Here is a 17600-nt window from a genome sequence, read left to right as displayed (position 1 = left end):
AGTTTGTGAATGTAAGCTAAACTTCTCATTAATCAGTATTATTATATTCTATGCATAGTTATTATATTATATTCTATGCATATCATATGCTAACTTGGTATTTAAAATTGTAGTTCTTGTGCTTCAGCAAACAAGAAAAGAAAATTTAATGTATGGAAGGTTTGATCCCAAAGCTAAATATGTAGGTTTTGGAAGAATATTTAAACATTTTGACTCAAAATATTCTCTGGGCATATATTTGCACAACTTTGTTTCTTTCAATAAAATCCAAATATCTTAAGCTAGACTGGTGATAGATACTTACTTTCTAGGAGAAAGCTCTAAAATGCTTTGCAGAAATTAATGTGGGTTTTTTTTACTTTCTCTGCATTTTGCCAAAACTGTTATGTTCCCTGGAGTATGATGAGAAATTATATTTGCGGTATTTCAAATTATAGTAAAAGGAAATTGCACAGTGACCATTCCTTATATGCAAGAAAATCTTATAATTTTCTGCTGAAAGGAGAACATGTGGAGGGGGTGTGTGACACCTTTGAGAAAAGCAGCAGCCTTTTGGCAATGCTAACAAGCTATAGCCTACAAAATCGTTTCATGAAGCTCAGCATTTGATTCATTTAAGAACCCATGCTCATCATTATATTGAAATTTGCTAATTCCTCTTACACAATCTTTAAATACCTTAGATTAAGCACATACTAGAATGTGACAAAATCAATTCTCTTCACTATAAACTTGGTTAATTCATTTTTGAAAGGAACCAAAAGTCTTCGCTTTCTTAAGGAGTGTGGTCAAAGATTTACAATTCCACTTGGGAATGTTTTCTAATCTACCACTGAAGGTAAGTGGAAAATTAGAGACAGATTTTTCCATTCCAGAGAGGCACTGAATAGGGAGGAAAGACTGCTGTTCTTTGCAGTTTGAACAGCAAAATTCACTCATCTCCCTCCACTTCCTCATCATGAATTCATATTACTTCATGTATTTCTGTGATTCTTGTTAAGGTGTAGGAAAACATAATGATGATCAGAGATCATAATGAAAGGCATTTTTCAAAATGCAGATCTCCTCTAGTCTTCTTTATGACTTTCATTTTTTGTGTTGTAAGACTATGATTCACAGCCCTATCTTGTCTGGTGGACTCCAGAAATCCCACTGAAACTGAGGAAAAAAAGCTGTTTCAACTTTTCTTGTGATTTTTTTCTTAGACTTATCTGGACATCTTGGAATTGCCATTGCAAAGGAAGGTGGTGTTCAGCAGAAAATAGTTCAAACTTGTGCAACTTTTTTTTTCCTTGCAGCAATGCAACATTTCATCAATAACTAAGTGTAGTACTAAAACATGACTTTGTTCTGCCTTGCACTAAACTGTGGAAAGAATATTAATACCTTCCCTGTCTCATTGATAAACATGCACAATGATGGCAATAATAATGGAACACAAAATATATATTTTGGTGTCTTTTATTTAGATTAAAATTGCATAATGATTGGTTGGCTGCCTATAAATAGGAGAGTCAAACATCAGCTTAACTATTCAGTTTAATACTGAATAAAATTAGCAACTAGAAGTATTCAAACATTACTGCAATACATTTTCTTTCAGTCTAAGATGGACATGACTATGGTGGGTCACAGGATCTTGAAATAAGCACCAATCCGGATGTGATCTGGGCTCCCTCAGAAAGAACATCTTTTGCTTGCTTCCATGAGCCAAAGAGGGTGCTATCCTGCTGCTACAGTATCTACTTTAGGAGCAGGGAATAAGTAGAAGGTGTGAATGGAATTAATTATTTTATTATGTCTTGGCATATGTCTTTTTGTTTGTTTTAATCTGTGTAGGTAAGTGAGAATGAAAGATTGAAGAAAAAACATAGTTTGGTTTTGTGTTCAATATAAACAGTTTGTAACACCACTTAATATGCTAGATAATAAAAAAGATTCTGACACTCAAGGTGTATCTCTTTGTTTTAATTTGATAGGTCTAAGAGGTTTGTTCATTCTGTAACTATGTTTTCTTCCCTGAGAGCGTAGATTAAATACATACTTTATATGTGTAATCTGTGTCTCAATTATCCAAAATATTTAAGTGGTAGAAGCTGGACTTCCATTCAGAAATAAGGATACAGCAGTAAATGTTGGCCAGTGGATTATTTTTGCCCACTGGAAAGGAATCATCTGGCATTTTTGTGTTTTTATTATTGTGCATTTACTTTCCCTAGCTACACTAGAAAGCTTGTTATTCTTTAGTGCAAGAAAGTTTGAAAATAACATGCTTCAAATGTATTTTACTTTCTGATAGTGAGTGGCACTGTTAGTTTGATCCCTACATGTTAAAATATTATCAGCTTTTTTTCTTTCCAAGAGTAGATCCTTTCAAAGATGAAAACTTTAACATGATTTTTACTTCAGACTTTTTATTCTGACCCTTCAAATGGGAGAAAAAACCCTCACCATGCAGTTTACAATGAGAAAAGCAATAAAGAGATCTTTTCTATTCATATTTTTATCTGGCTTTTGTCTTTTTTTAACTGTTTTGGTGACATTTGCTTTGAAAACATAGGTCTTTGTTTTTACCCTTCTTGAAAGATTATAATTGATTCAGTTGCCGTCTATGTGCACATGATGAGCATTTGTTGTGTAGATGGAATCAGTACTGGCGGAATATTGCTGCATGCTGCATGTTGCATTATTCACTTTCATCTGCATGCAGCTCATGGCTGGCAGGCTCCTCACAGCTACCTTTAAAGTGGCTTATCCAAGATAAAACTCTGGCTTGTTTAGTAGGAAGTCTAGTAGATCAGTTGTCATATTGGAAACCTCCCGCTGAATTCAGGAGAGAATACAGGAGAGGAGACATGCCAAGGTGTGATAGATGATTTTTTTGAGATGGCATTACTGTGCTCCAAAAAGCTCTGGTCATTTTCCTTGAAGTTATCACTGTGTCTGAAGAGCAAAACAAAGTTGAACTAAGCAGAGATAAATCCTGGGATAGAAACAACCTCTGTTTTCCCAGTCACTGTAACTATTATACCCTGTGCAATCCAAAGAGCAAAATGATGTCTTGGAAAGCAGGTGATGGTAACCCCATTTAATGGTGCATAAATACCTAAAATAAATCCTGGTGAGTCTCTCATTTGTTCATTTGACCTTTTTTGAGAATCATCCAACTGATTTTGAAGTGATGATATAATACTGAAAATCAATGGATATGCTTTTTCAGAAAGATGCTGTGCAGTCTGCGAATTTCTTCTTGAATACCATTTTGTAAAGTTAAGGGTTTCTGTTATGGCATTGCAAGAAGACCTATTATGAATTTATAGACATCAATTTTAAGGGAAAAATAATGGCAATGTGCGTCTGCAGCTCAGCTGTATCAGCAGGAAATCTCAGTGCTTACATCACCAGTGGTGCTGGGTTGATGCTTGGATGCTTTGCACTTTTGCTGACATTGTTGTTGGGATAGAACAGGCTAGGGCAGTACTAACATCTTAAGATGCTGTGCAGCATGACTTGGAGCTTGTCTAGTACTGACTGATACAGTCTAGTACTGACTCTGGAAAAAGTAATTTGAGAACAGAATAGATTGAATCAATTTTTCATTGAAATGTGTTGTTAAGGATTGCTGTTTAGCCCTGACTGTAATACTTTAAGGTTACTTACATTAAACTTGCTCTAAAGACCTATTCCAGACAAGAAGATTACTGTTTTGATGGTGTTTTCTTGGTTTTGGACTGACAAAACAAGGTTAGATAACAAACATCAAAACTTAATGCTGCACAGACTGAAAAGGTCCTCTTTCAGCTCCTGCATATATTCTTTTCCCTTCCCAACTGCATTGTAGGAATTTGTGTACTGGAGGAGACCTTAATGTGTAGGACAGATGAGTAGGAAGTAGCTGGAAAAAAAAGGAAAGTGGAAAAAATAAAGAAATAAAAAGAGGAAAAAAACCCCAGGGAAATAGAAAAATGCTAATGTTTTAAGAAGGTTTTGGAAATGGTAGGCTGACCTAAGATAGAAAAGGAAGAAGGAAATTTGTGATGACAGAGATTTTCAATGCTGTCTGCAGAGCTTATTTATTCCTTATACTGAATGTACACATAGACTATATTTAAGTCTTACCTGAGCCCTAAAAGTGGATTTTAACTCTCTCTTCTATACAGTTATGTTACTTACTTCCCAAAGTCATCCATGGTGAATTAGCTGCCATCCAGAATTGTTCTGCCCTGCTGTTTTCTAATTGAATTTCTAATTCTAATTTCTTGTTTTCTAATTTTGACATAATTCCTACCCGTTAATTACTGAAAGCACATCGTCTTTTTCTATGTAAGTCTTTTGCAACAACTATTGTTACAACTTTCTCTGTGTTTCCCTTGCACTAAATTCTTTCATTTCATTACATATATTTCCATTTTGATTAATAATTAATTTATGGGAAAAGTACATATTTTGCACATAAAACGATTTCATTAAGTATTTGCAACTAAGAATGTTTCAGCAGTGGGTTAGAATAACTCAATATGCTGTCGTGTCCTGTCAAAAATGTTTCTTCAATGCAGACGAAATTCTAGCCACTAGAAGTTTTCACCAAGATACCAAATATCTTAACTGATAGCTTGAGCTAGCTTGCCTTATGGTATGATACTAGTTATATTTGCAAGTTACACTTTGAAAGATTTCGACCACTGAGAGGTTGCTATCTAGATGTCCTTTGACATGTGTTTCTTTTCCTGGTATCGTTGTTATTGCCTTCAGTCAAAAGTATGTAATGCAAATTGAGATAGGGAAGGAAGGAAATATTGTGTATAATAAGAGCAAAAAAATGTTTATTCATGGATTTCTCAAGGGCCACTCAAGCAAGACAGTGGCAGGGTCTTTTTGGTCTTTTTTTTTTTTTTTTGCTCAAGGCTGAGTTGGTAGCCTAAGGTTTTTCAGCTTTGTCCCTCTTCCCTTCAAATCCAGAATATTCTGAGATATGAAATAATATGTCATCCTTTTTTGTATAATGAGAGAAATAATGTCGATATATCAAATTAGAATTCAAAAGAATGGCTTAGATAGTTAAAAACAGTTTTCATTACTGTTGTTTTCTATTTTCTCATACTGTAATGAACTTACATACAGATTAGTTTTTGCCTGTTACACACCTTACATTTGGAATATCCCACAATGTCTTTTGATCTACTTAGTATTTTGACCTGGCCATTCCTGTACATGTTATTTTTTTTAAGAAACTAGGGAAAAAACACTAGTTTGAGAAACTAGAAAATTACTAGGCCAGGACAGCCTCAAGACACATACTTTGTTGCCTTTTTGTTCCCTTTTTATATTTAAAATTAAAATTATTTTATAATACAGAATCCCATTAGTTAGTGTGGGACAGAAAAAAACTATTCTCATCATAGAAGGTGAGAAATAGGTATTTGCTTTTGTGTGTCTCAAATATAAATACAATAACGCAAAGTTATTATAAGGATTTAAGTGAGCACAAACTATTGAATGATGAATAAAATAAAAACACATTTGCTAAGTCAATGCTTTTTCATCCATTTCCATTTTTCAGAGAAAAATAATGGCTTAAGAGCTATATTTCATCTTATCTGCGGGAAGATTAATTTGTGGCCTTCTAGGCAAGGGTTGACAAGAAATTTTCAATGTATTTATAGTATTGTTAGAAATTAATAATTCATATTGGTATTATTATTAAATTGCTGTCAACTAAGGAAGGCTGATAATCGTTTTGCCTAAAGGAACATATCCTGGCAGCATATCTATTTGATATCAATGTGTCAATGGACTCTTAAATTAAATATTTGAACTTCTTTGACAATTCAAGGATTTTTAAGGATCTATGGTATTTTGTGAAGACTTAGATTCATTTTTTGCACCCTTCCACCCAAGAAAATATATGTCTATGCAGACACATCACAATAATCTGGTCACAAAACTTGAAAAGTGTTGTCTGTCCATACATCAGGTTTTTGGTCTCTGTGACATCACTGAAAATTTCAGCCAAAACATGCTATTAAAATGTGCACTGGAAGGTGTACTAAATATCAGAATGATTACTCTGACTTCTTCGGACACAATATTGAATCACTGTGAGGTTTACACACAGTAGAATAACAGGTAATAGATCAATGCTCACTCTTTAAAAAAATTATTGTGGAAATCACACAATGTTCTAATTTAACTTACAGCACTGAAAGTACAAAAACTGTGTGAGCATACCTGAATTTTACTGCAAATGTGGCTCAAAACTAGGAATTGTTTTGACATAAAGATGTCAAAACATAAAGATTTTAGAACAACAACGGCAGTTAGTTATAGTAATATGTTTGACATTGCTTTTTTCTGTATAATGTTGCTAGGATTCCTGTAGCCAGACCCAAGAAAAATTCTAGAGTGGTGAAGCAGAGTAAACAATTTCTTGTTTTAAGCTCAGAGTACTAATCTTTCTTTCTTTACCTCATTCACCAATTTAATTCTAGAGAGAGGAATTGCAAAGAGGAGTGTGGGACCTCTGTCCACTGTCACCTATGTTCAGATCCTCTCACATCACTGAAGTGATGAGGCTGAGCTATTGCAACGTGGGCTGTGCTCTCTGATCTGATGAATACTGACAACAGCATTGTAGATTAAGCTTTTCCTGAGCTTTATTCCTTACTGCTGACCTTTATTTCTTCATAGTTGTGTTATACTGAAAATATCAAAATGTGTTCACAGAAATTAAGCCTGAAACCTTACACAGATGGAGACCTTAACAATTAGTGTTGGAGCACTGGTTTATCCGCAGTGTAGTTGGCAGTTTGAAATGTGGAGCTTAGTTGCTAGGGCAGCCCATGTTTGTATGTAATTTCCAACACACTACTTCCACTTTATAGAGAAAGCCTGGAAATCACAGCACATTGTTGTTATTGTTTGGAAGTCAGCTCCTATCCTGCAGGTGACATGCACCCAAGAATGACTCTGGGAAGCCTCTGTAGGAGAAGATGAATGATGCTAAATAATTTACTCTTCAGAATTTTAGTTACCAGCCTTACATGCTGCTCTGGAGAGTGACTTTACACTGAGTTACAAAAAAGTCAAATTAGCAGGTAGTCAGTAACGTCCCAAATACCAAAGTCAGAATTACACACACTGCTGCTGATCTCTTGTCTAAATAATTTTGACCACTGGAGGCTAAGCTTAGCCTCTTCATGTGGCATGCAAAAGAAAGAGACATTTGTCATTCTGGTGTTTCAAAGAGTGTTTCTGAAAAGCTATCCTGCTTCAGTCTCTCCTTTTTGCTACAGAAAAGCAGTTCTAGGCAGAGTTAAATGGATTAATTACCTTTTCAGTGTAAGAGAAAAAAGAAATGAGTCTTGTCTTTATCTCCTCTGATTTCAGAGGCTGACTAGAGGCTTTTCAGATGTGCATATCCCTTTAATGACTTAATCATCTAATTAGGTGACTTGCAAAGGCTATTGGCAAATGAGCAGAGGGTTATTTTCTAATTCCCATGTATCTGTTGATAGAGCAAAGGATTCTGGTATAGTCTCTGTCTTTTTCCCCCATTCAGAGTTCTGGAGATAAAGAGTTAAGATTAAAGATGAACAAGCTCTTTGAATAGGAAATGCAAACAGGCTAAGAATGTGTTATTTCTGTTTTAAACCTCTGCAGCTTTTTAGCAACAAAGTTGGCTTAGAGCATTGGTTTTAACCACTTAAAACAATCCCTCAATTTTGAAGTTGCCTTTTCAATGCATCCACTTGATACATGTGTAACTGGCTCTAAGTTTTCAGTTGCGTTGATCTCACGCATTTCACTGTGTGTTAAAATGGACAATTAACAAATGTTCTTTACATATGAATGCTGAATCAAAATACAGGCAGAGTTCTGTGACCATGGGAAAGCAGTGCTGTCTAAAGCAAGTAGCCAGCAAATATAGTTTGAATATATAGTTCAAGCTCCATGCTGATGTTACCTTTGTCAGTTTGGGATGTGTAGGCTTCCTTAGGTGTTGAGCCCAGTATCTGTGTTTTCTTGTGGCATTTCAAACATATCAATTTCACCTTTACTGTAAATGCCAGGAAAACACCGTGCCCTTTGCTGTTGTTTCAAAGTCATACTTTACTGTGAAAATAACACTTAAGGGGCCACAGAAAATTGTCTAAATCATGACTTACAATATAGATGTTAAAACAATATTATGTTTAATACCATTGTGGGAAATTTTCACATGTAAAGACAACAATTTTTATATCTCTGAGGCTCAGATAATACTGCCAGGTATGTGACAAACTCAACACTGGATTTTTAAGTACAACTTTTGGATTTTAGTGGTATTTCAGAACAATGAAAAACCTCTGTCACAGAAATCAATTTAAATTAATCAGAGTAAATGCAATTAAGGAACAAATTTAGCCTTGATAAGATGACTAGATGGTTGGTTGGGACTGTTTGAGCTGAAGGAGTTGTCAAAATCAAGGAGACACCAGTAACTGATTATGAGTTGATACAGAGAACCCATCCACAGGATATATATAATTGCATCTTAGCTGCTCCTAACTGAACAGGCTTGTAGAGAGAGCAGCTATGGCAAATTTTAATGAGTTCTCACATCAAGGAACTCTCCAGCTCGCCTAGCACTCACCTTAATTCTGGGAGAACGTCTTTGGTCTTTCATCTGCCACACTGGGCAGGAGTTATCTATCTCCATCCTTTCCCTAGACTGTTGTCTCATCACTTTTGGACAGTCACTATTCCTTTTTGCAGGATTTACCCACTGTATTCAACAGATTTCCTCTTTAAGACATGGTGAAGTGCCATATCCTAAACTGAACCTTTAGAAGCTATGGGTTATTGAACCTCTACAGACAGCATTGAATGTTAACTTGTACTAGGATAGTCAATTGCCCACTAACAGTGACACTTACAGCTTGTACATTGTATTCACCCAGCTTTCTTATCTGTGTCCTAGTTTTAGACAGACCATGGCCATGGGGCAATATTCTGACATTTATACCTTCAGTCTTGGCCTCAGCTGCCAAGAGTGGCTGTGCAGTCATCCATCTCCATTACTCTACCACTCTGCCTGGTTTTGTGTATATTTTTGGTGGATGCATCTATAAATGACTGCATTGTGGGAACCCAGGAGTGGAGGCACAATTTGAAGTATAGCAGTTTCTGTCTTCTCTTTTCAGCCTTCTATGTTTTACCTGTTGGGATTTCTTGCCCTGACTGACAAGCTACCAGAAAATAAATTTCTTCTTTTCTTTTTTAATATTTTTTTTTCCCAGAAAAAACATCTGGTTTTGGCAAATGCACTTTATGTGTTAAGCCTACTTTGTCATGAATTCCTGTAAAATTTCTTTTAATGTGCTTTTTTTTTCCTGTTTTCTGTTCTTCTAGAGAATTGTTATTTTGTAAATTTGATATTTTATTGTTGTGACAAAAAGCAGCCACTGGTTTGGAAACATCAAAATATATTGTTTTATTCCAGTTCAGAATAAACACATTAAAAAACATATCAAAAGACATGCATGAAAGAGAAACTCCTACTTTTGACTAAATTTAGTATAACTAATTAGAATGTATACCAGTCAAATCTATTTTTCTTTTGTTAGGTAATGTAGGTCTACAACAGAACAAATAATTTAAAAACATTAAAAAAGCTTAGTTGATCTGCACAGGCACATCTGTCGCTTCTCTTTCATTATTGACATCAGTGGCTTAATACACCATTGAAACAAACTCTATTTTAAAATATATATAAGACCTGACTCCTGCAGTACACTGACTGATGTCCTATGAATTCCAGCTCAGGCCTTACCAGCCATATGGACTCACATTGCATTGTTCATTAATATTGAATCCAAAAGTTCTCAGTGAAAGCTTGGAGATTCCTGCCTCTCTTGTTACAGGGACACAATGTATCTGTGTAGACATTGTCAGTCCTAGAGATCTGTTGTTTGGGATAAATAACAGATAATACAGCATTTATGCATTCATGTCATTAGTAGCAATAAGGAGTTCTCTGATATGATAAACTCATCTACAGAATCATCTGGGGAGCAGTGCTGGTCCAGTAATTTTTATTTCAGGTATAACACCATCTAATACCATCTACTGTTCCTTACATCCAATCTTGATGATACTCCCTGCTGAAGTCTGTGTGCTATAAATGTTCCTCTGTACCCTCAAGTTGATCATAATTGCATTCTAGTCCTGCTTCTTGGTGTAGTGTGACTCCATGATCTACTGTCCTCATACATTAGGAAAGAGCAACTCTCATCTCCACAATTCACTCACAGAGATTGATATTGATAGCAGAGTTTTTTAACATGGGTACATATAATAGTGACCCCCATCCCTAGCATTTAACAGAAACAGGTTTTGCCTGCATTTTTCCCATAGGTAGATTAGTTGGAAATGCTTACTTAGGAAAACCTTGTTTTAGAACTAGGCATATTTTTTAGCACCTGGAAGAAATAACTTCATCTAAGACTTTGAATACCTGTTTAGAAACATGGGCACTGAACATCAATTTTGAAAGGCATGCAAGTGAACATGTGCTGGGAAGAAAGGTGTACCCAGGTAATTCTCAGGCACGCATCTTGCCTGATTGAGATGTGATTGGAAAATGGTTTTAGATATTTTGTTCAAGGACTGAGCCTGTCAGTAATGCCAAGATTGGTAGGACAGAAGTCCATCCAAATCTCTTAAATACTCTGATTCACAAAGTTGTTTAGCCACAAATTGCGGCAAGGGGAGAGGGTATTCTAGGGCAGTACTACTTTTTTGACATGTATGCTGTATTCTGGAGAGGTATTACTCTATGTACCCGTGCTCCTCTGTACCCATCCTCCATACACTGCCACTAGAGACCCTGTACTGACTGCTTTGCATCACTGGTCTGATTAAATCTGGAAATCCTTGAGACTTTTCTATTTGTTTGTTTGTTTGTTTTCCATACACTGCCACTAGAGACCCTGTACTGACTGCTTTGCATCACTGGTCTGATTAAATCTGGAAATCCTTGAGACTTTTCTATTTGTTTGTTTGTTTGTTTGTTTGTGTGTTTTAAACATAAATGTAGTGGAGCAACTGCACAAGATCTGTAACATAATCTGCGTGCCTGTGGAAAATGTACATAATTGAAAAAATTGTCATTACTGTACAGTCCCAGGGCCAAGTGTCACATACTTCTTGGTAACTGCAAATTTACAACCAGACATGTCTGCAGTTATGTGAAGTGGAAGAAGCATTCATTTAACTAATTACTGATCAGCAGAATAAAGCATCAGCTCACTAATTCCATGTAGGAAACTATTACTCTCCAAACCAATCTCTGAGTCTCAGAAGATGCTTGGAAAGTGCAAAAAAGGGTGAAGTGCGCCTAAATAAAGATTTTCTTTTTGTGGGGTGCAGGAAGTGACACAGGAGAAGCCTGATCCCCTTTGTTCCCTATTGAGGATCCTCCGAGCAGGAGTACTCAGACTTGTTTGGACAATCTAATATTCGACACGAAACAAGGAGCACATGTATTGTGCCTGCCGCCAGCGGCTCTATTAGAAACAATTGGTCCCTTTCCAAGGCTACATGGGGCGTGATGTAATTCCATTTTCTTCCTGACTGCAGGAAAAGAAAATCAAGTAATTAAATGTGAGAAATCACCAGCCAGGGGGGCCCTTTCTGCTTGGGTGGACTTCTCAACACCATTGCCCGTATGCAAAAGCCAGAAACCAACCTGGGGAAAGTCGGCATGGCTCTGGACAAAAGCACGACCCTGCCCATGAATGCACTGCGTACCAAACACAGTTTGTTGTCAGGAACTGACAAGCCAGCCATGTCCAGCTCAAGTGGCCGTACTTCCCATCAGCTTGAAAAGGCCTGACAGTGAGGAGACTTTGGTCACAGCGTTATGCTTTGTGCTCCTGGCCCCATTGTCCCTGGACCCCAGGTCCCGGGCAGGAGGCGTCACCACCCCACCAGAAGGCAACCAGGGGTGGTGGGACTGGAGGACAGAAATGAGATGAGGGTTTGAGGGGGGGGGATTCCTGAGGAAAATGTGCCCTGCAGCCAGGAGCAGCCTTGGTCACAATGACCTTGTCTCAGTTTTGGCTTCACGGCCTTTTTACAGCTTGAAAACCTGTATTTACGCCACATCTCTTTCTTTTGCAGAGCATCTTGGTTATGGAATGCATAAAATCTTTGTGCCAAGAAGCATTTATTAGGATTTTGTGAAATCCTGTAGCAGAATTTAAATGTTATGTATGTGAGTAATAGAGCCTTATCATATATAGTCTTAACTTTCAGAAAGCCTGCACTACCTAGGAGTGAATGAAACTGCAAACAGGCAATAAACCTGTGGAGAATTTGAGCCACAAGTTTAGTGGGAGAACTAAAATCATTTTAGCTCACTTTGATTACTCTTTTTAATAGGTAGCTTACAATGAGTCCATCACCTGTTTTTTATAAGTAACTATGTTTGACATTTCAATTTCGTTCTTACAGCTTTTAATACATTTTTTATCTTGTACTCTTCTACAGATAATTTACTTCTCAGTGTTTCTTTGTAATAGCAACCGGAATGGAAAAAAATGTTCTCATTTATGTGTAAATTTTGTTAACAAACTCATCTGCATAAATCACATTTCTTCCCAAGGATTTTATTGTGTAGTAGCTGCTTTTTCACTTAAGTTAGAACTTTAAAACAGCTTTCAAAATCAGCTTGAAAGTAAATTACAATGAAAATAAGATCAACACAACAAAACATTTTGATTTTGGCTTTAAAAAATAGAGGAGACAGAATCAAGACAATAAAGGGTATTAAGGGCAAGGAAATGGTATAATACTTATGTGTTGTTTATAAAATGTATAAAAGGCTATAAAACAGGTCACTTCATTCTTGTGTATTTTTTAGTAATTGAAATGTGTGATGTTTTGTTTCTTGTTTAAGCATACTTGAAGAATGCAATGTGGAAAAAATTAAATCCTTATATACATTCCTTCCTTGAGACTTTAGATACAAGATTAACACAGAGCAAGTTTCTTTTCCAGGCTGGTAAAGTTAGAAAAACTGTGTCTCAGGTTAGGACCTCAGTTTTGTTCCATCTCTTTCAAAAAATTTGTGAATATTAATCACACTATGTGTGTCTCGAAGATATATTCATACCACTAATTCAGTGGTATGGGGCTGGTCACGGGTACAAGCAGCCAGTACAAGGCATAGGTGCTTTCTGGTACTGCTGTTACTTTGCACAGCAACTCGCTGTTTCTGACTGTAGACAAAGGCCATAGAAATCCAAAATCATTTTGGTAATGACTTTTTTTGTTGATCTTAATATTCTGTGTTTCAGCAGTCTGGGACAGAAATGAGTATGCAGAATGCACATGACACTGCAACAGGTGCTCCTAGCTTCAGGTTTCAGATAACTCTCTTCAGAGTGCTCTGAGTAGTCAACAAAGATGTTAATTTAAGATCATTTCCCCACATCTCTTAGAAGTATCTGTAAATTAGCCTCTGTGCTGATTTCAAAGAGGGCAGTATCATTTGTCCAGTGCCTACTCAATGGTAGCAAAGACAGATAATTAGAGAAAGTCACAGTTTCAGGTAGCTCTTCTCCTGTTCAATAAATAAATAATGCATCCCTGAGTGGCAAAACCAATCCTTTCTGGGAAACACAGCAGAGTATACCTTTTCATGTACAACTTTACCATGTCAAATATAAAACACAAATGTATAATACTGTGGTAAAAGCAGGAATTTCATGTTATTTTTATGTATACATAATGCTATTGAGCTCTTTTGAATGTCTTAGTTTAGTAGCCAGTCTTCCTAGTCTAGAAATGCACACAAATTCATAATTGGCTGGTAAATGCTTTATTAGAAGCTCTACACTCATTTCCTCTGTAACCTTCAAAGACCTAGCATAATGACTATCTGGAATGAATTCTGCTCCTTGTTTTAGTAGCAGCTGCATCTGTGCATGGTTAAACTTAGCTGTTAGAGGTTACATAGTGGAATTAATTTTTCAATAACATAAAAATATAAGAATTTTTCCCAGTTCTGATTCAATGTCTCCTTCAAAAGCAGTTGTCCAAAATACTTGATCTATAAAAAATCAAGGCTATGTTTTTAAGAAAGAACTATTTCACCTTAGCAAATCAGTGGCTCAAAGAAAGTTGTACAAAGCAAGGATCTGGCCAGCCTGGGAAAAAATTCCACATTGTCAGTCCTGTCTTTAGAACTAATAGTCATCAGAGGGTCACTGGGTTGAATGTGAACATCTTTTGGTTGCTGTTGAAAGTGAACAGTGGCTTTGCTGGTAATCTAGGCTTGGACAAGGCAAAGTTTGGAATCCAGGCAACACTGTTCCCTGAGCTAGTGCTTATATGTCTTGCCTGGATTCTGAAGTACAATAGGAAATACTTTGTTATGGCTGTCTTTTTAAATGGCTTTCACTGCTTGTGGCTATGCCTCTATGAGCATCCAGTGATTATTTTTCTGTGTTTGCCTTTTGCTGGAGCAAAGGTAGAAGGCAGGAATAGGAGTCAAATCTCTCCTGAAGCTGTCAATGGCAGTGGATGAGATACTCAAATATAAAATGTAAGATATTCAAATGTGTAAGCTAGAACTACAGTGGCAGATGTGAGACTTGGGGATTTCTGACTTTCATTCTGTATTTTTCTAAATGTGGTACGATATTATAATGATTTTTTTCTTACTGTATATGTGACATGAAAATTGAATTGTGTTACATGTGGATCATTGACTATAGTTTCTAAACACTGTACTTTTTTAAACTTTTAAAGCATTTAAAATTTAAAAAAGCTTTTTAAAATCTTTTAAAAATGAAAATGCCATCTAAATGAAAAACTGATGATATTTTTCTAAATTTTTCTTTTATTTTTCTGTATTTTTTTACAAGCAAATATGTATCTCTGTATGATGCAAGAGAATTTAATTATGCTAATTTATAACAAACTTTCATGTGTTTTATACTGGCTGAGTGCCTGGGATGGTGAGATCCTTGAGAAAGTATTTAAACAAATGTAAAACAATCTGAAAATCTGACAGTGATGAATTTTAAGTCATACAAAACTTTGACCACTCTCACATGATTTTAGCCCCTCCATGCTTCATTACTGCCATTGGTATTCCAAACTTCTAAGTGATTTTAATGAGTTTTCTCATAGTTACATTTTTATGTTTTCCTTTCAAGTGCTTCAAGTTCTCTGGATTATTTTCTCCTTTTCCTTGCAGTCAGGTACTGTTGAAAAGTGCATAGATAATTTCCATGTCCAAAATATGCTGGAGTGAAGGAATACTGTGTCAAAGTTCTACCTTAAATCAATTGCAAGTTTAAATCCAGTTGCTTAAGATTCTAAAGGGGCAAATAACAGTGACAAAGTAAAAGACTGGTAGAAGACAGGTTCTAGTTCCTAAAATCTGTATTAAGAATGTATTAGTAGCCAAATTTCTAGAAGTGATGAGCTGTCGCTACTTTCTTTTAAATTAAGACCTTCTGGGGAAAAAAAAAAAAAAGAAAAAAAAAAAAGAAGATGGGTTATCTATATATATTTTTTAAAATTTTTATTTCAGACACCACATATTTAAACAAAGATTCATACAGTTACATTCCAAATCTCATGTTTCAGAGCATTTGGCTCTGAAGATGTGTCTTTTCCAATAACTGAAAAATATCCTAGAAAAAAGACACTACCTTATTTCCTTTTTTTGGATGCCTGCATATGTGTCGATGGAAACAACTGTTGTTTCCCCCAGTTGTGAGCATAATGGAGAAGCCCATTTTTGCTGACCAAAGAAAAAATAAGGAGATGATATTATTTAATCAGTTTTATTTTATAGGTTCTGTCCTTTTAAAAGTTGGAATGGAATTCTTCTTTAGGGCAAGGTGAAACCTGTGTTAACTCTCTTGAAGCCACACTTCAAAATTGGCTTCTCTGACAATTCTCTATTATTATGTTATGCACAGCAGTAAGCAAAATTTATTTAAACACTGCTCAGCTCTGCCTCATTTATAGGACCTGCTGTGTCTTCTCTGAGCCCAAAGAGCATTCAGTGCTGCACCAAGGTTTCAATGTCATGAGTGGTGATGAGCCTTTGGGAGAGTGTCAAAGAACAAAGTAGAAAGCCAGCCATGAGGAAATGGACTTCTGTATGTTTTTATGAATACTTTGTTGAGGAACATATGTACAATAAAAAAAGAGAGGAAAGAATATCCTCTTTCTATATGTTTATCATTGTTGCTGAGTCAACTTAAAATTTCCTTTTGGTCCTCAGTACGTGATCCAACTTCTAAAAGACCTCTAGTTTTTGATTTGCAATTGTCTCAGTTAAGATACAGTAGGAAAATGAAAGGCAGATGTCTCACACCTTAAGTCAATCTCTAGAGCATTTCAGAGCTGTGCAGCCTATCTAAAGCAATGACCTTCCTTGGCAAATCTTAATTTTTCCACACCTGCAGCTTTGCTGTTCTTACTTTTTGGTTTTTTTGGGTTTTTTTTTTATGTCTCACAATAAGCTTAGCTAAAACAAGCAATGCAGTGAGCATGAATAGAGCACACAGTAGGCAATTTGGGGACTCATCCATCACCGATCAATAGAACTGCTTGGACAGTGGATGAGATAGCAAACAATTTGATTTATTATGTTCAATGTAATAATACATGATTTTAAAAGAAATTAAAACCTCAAAACTAAAAACCTTTATCTTATTTATTAACCATTTATAGAAGTAATAAATACGTACTGCCATTTCTTAAAAAATATCACCCAACTGCATCGGCAAAATGTGATATCTTTTCATGAGAGGCATAAAAAAGATGGATTTTCAAAAGGATTTTTAAAATTTTAATATTTTTAGCATAAAGATTCTAACACATTTAATTAGTAAAGTGAATATATATTAAGAAAACACAGAAACAGAGATTCCATAATTGCTGAATATGGAAAAACTAATTGGTCTCAGTTTGTTCTCACAGAATAATTTATGTCACTTGAAATTAAAATAAAGTTATGAAGTTACAGCATATTGAAACCTCTATAACAATATCAGAAATGAATGGATTCTGAAATATGGACGTGGAAAACTGGAATAATGACTACTAGTGACTATAAAAATTTCTTTTTGAATTGTTCTTTACCTTTATTTTTACCTGATAAACTCATGTCCAGAACATTTTCCTCAAGACTTCAAAAATTCCAGAAAAGAGAAAACATGAGTTTGACACCCCTCTCATAAGACTTTCACTTCAATTTACACTTAATTAAAAAAAAGTTGTTGAAATATTTCAACAATATTTATCGAATTATCTGAGCCAAATTTATAATTATTTTCTGAGTAAACTGGGGAACTGAAGACTCATCTTCTTGACAGGTCTTTTGGATGAGCAATGAAACTCAGCAGTAGAAACCAATGCATGGGAAGCCAATGAGGTATTCAGTTCACAAAGAACAGACACTGTAACTAATGATATGCCTAGTCTGTGATTTTAAGCAGAGACATATTACTTTTCATGAAAAATTGTCCTTAAAAAGGGACTGTTTTGTTCAAGTATTTCAAAGGCAGCAGAATTAAATCTGGCAGGAGGGA

This window comes from Parus major, chromosome 2, assembly GCF_001522545.3.
Source record: "Parus major isolate Abel chromosome 2, Parus_major1.1, whole genome shotgun sequence".
NCBI lineage: Eukaryota > Metazoa > Chordata > Aves > Passeriformes > Paridae > Parus > Parus major.
This window is presented reverse-complemented; position numbering follows the sequence as displayed.